General features: G+C 36.6%; 1 non-coding gene across 1 annotated transcript; it reads right to left on the bottom strand.

Annotated features, from left to right (window-relative positions):
- Nucleotides 1–1835: 1835 nt before the first annotated feature.
- On the bottom strand, nt 1836–2025 carry LOC118622165. Its single transcript, XR_004957975.1, has one exon. It is a non-coding gene; the product is annotated as a U2 spliceosomal RNA (small nuclear RNA).
- Nucleotides 2026–2415: the final 390 nt, after the last annotated feature.

Genomic DNA, 2415 nt, shown 5'->3' with positions numbered 1-2415 from the left:
AAATACTGGAGGTAAATAATATTCCATTGAAAGCCTTGCCATGAGATTGCAGGAAAACTTCTTAGAAAAACTTCTGTTTCAGAACATGCGTCCATGAACATACTATGATGGGCACTGTAATCACAAATTACAAGCCACTGAGTGCTTTGCAATTATTTTGACAAGAAAATATTTGTATTAAGACTTGCCTTCATCTCCCCTATTTGCCAAATGGAATGCCTTCATTGTTCCAAAATGCCATGAGTACCCATAAACAATGATGATTTGAAAAGCATTTGGATGCATTTCTTGGAACCAATAACATAAGGATTTTCCCTGAATGGAGCGGTCATTATCCTTCTCAGTAAAGCTTTTTACTTCACATGTAACAACTGGTAAAGAAAATCATCATTAGGGCAAAGTTATTCCATCTTAGAGAATAAGTGAGGATAATCCTCTTCATGATAACTTAACTAAAGCCAAAGTAACTAGATTCTATTTTCACTTTTGTTTATTGTCTAGTATGATGTTAAGTAAATCTTTTCACTTTTCTCATACACTCTCTTTCTGAAACCATCTTTCTGAAAAGTTTTAATACATGGCTGTAATTGACTAGTAGCATAATAACTGGTTCAAAGGAAAACAACCATCCCAAAACAGGAACAATAAGATGGAAAACAACTAGTAGCTTAATCTACGTGATTTCAAATAACCTAGTTAATCATAGTCACATCTGACATTCAGGCATAAATAAACCTCTTCTTCCCTAGAATTGGCTTAGCCTTTCTAGATCCAGTACAAAGCACAATATCATAACCAGCATGCAGGAAGCAGGGGACAGACTGACAAACCTCGAAGGGTAAGGGATGGGGGGCTGGAAGAGATAAACCAAAGACCTTACATGTATATATGTATAACCAACGGACACAGACAGTAGTGTGGTGAAGGTGGCAAGGGAGAAGCAGAAGCAGGGAGGAGGGGTTCAATAGGGGATAAAATGGGAGACTTTCAACAATAAAGATAAAATTTTAAAATTATAAAAATTGAACAAAGTGTTTTAGATAATTTTCTATTAAACAGAAAGCATGGTATATCTTAGAAAGATTAGAAAGAGATAACAAAATTTCTCTTTATAACAATGCGTAACCTTGTGATGAATCAACATCTTACTTGATGACACTAAAGTAATAGCTTTTGCTATTCTTTAGGGAGAAATTATTCTAGATGCCTGTCATTTTTTTTACAAGTGTGCTGGAGATCTTCCAGAGGCATATAATATGACCGAACTTCTGCAAGGTCTTTTTAAAAAAAGAAAACTAGATAAAATATAAACAGCATTCACAATGTATTTGCTTCTTTGCATGCCTAAAGAAAAAAAAAAAAAAAAAAAAAAAGGACCTTCCATTGCCTGTTAAGCAAGCAGTTAAATTTATTCCGGAGACAAATCCTAACCCAGAGAAAGGTGTTCAAAGTTGGTTATCCTGACTTTCATCATCGGTACAAAATGATGCCAAGTCAAGTTTCCAAGAAGAAACTAGAGTTTTGTGTTGATGACATTAAATTTAGGGACCAGCCCTGGCCAGTTTTGCTCAGTGGTTAGAGCATCGGCCTGCGGATGCTCTCGGGTTCGGTTCACACTAAGGGCACGTACGTGAGTTGTGGTTTGTCCCTGGCCCTGGTTGGGGTCGTGGGAGTGGCAACCACTCAATGTGTCTCTCCCAGATTGACATTTCTCTCTCTCTCTTCCTCTTCCTCTCCCTCTCTCTCTCCCGCTCCCTCTATCTGAAGTAAAGATAAATGCAAAAATGTCTTCAGGTGATGATATATATATGAACCATTTTATTTATTTACTTTTTTTTCCCTGCACCATTTCCAGAGGTGCTGCAATACCGGGTCAATGTGTGGAGTGGACAGAGCAAGCTCCTATTCCATCTCCCTGCTCAAAAATCCACTTAATATATTGTCCTTGGATAGAGGACATATCAGATATTAAACTGATAAGAACAGATGCTACACTTGATCTTAGTTAAAAGGCTGAGAAGCAATATATATAGGGACCATTTTAATCTCATGATGCCCCAAATTGTGTTTTGAATAACTCCTTAACGAACTTGTATTATTTAATCTACCCAAGTTAAGTGGATATCTTGCAGTGTGGTAAAGTCCAGTATACAGATTTCCAAGGCTCCCCTGAGAAAATCCATATCAGAAATTCTAAGTTCAGACATCATCACTAACTAATAAATATTTCTGGACTGCTATTTATTTTTACATTGCTTAGAAGGGAGAATAATACTTCATATTTGAGCAACTGCGACAGCGTTTTCAATAAATAAATAAAACGATAGGTAAAAACTTGTATTGTGGAGCTCTTCCTGAAACAAAACTCAAACATCTGAACAGAAATATCATCTTAGAAAGGCCCATGAAGACTAC

The sequence above is a fragment of the Molossus molossus genome, unplaced genomic scaffold (genome assembly GCF_014108415.1).
Source record: "Molossus molossus isolate mMolMol1 unplaced genomic scaffold, mMolMol1.p scaffold_m16_p_8, whole genome shotgun sequence".
In the NCBI taxonomy this organism is placed as follows: Eukaryota; Metazoa; Chordata; class Mammalia; order Chiroptera; family Molossidae; genus Molossus; species Molossus molossus.
Note: the sequence above shows the minus strand (reverse complement) of the source record. Positions and strands in the feature narration are given on the sequence as shown.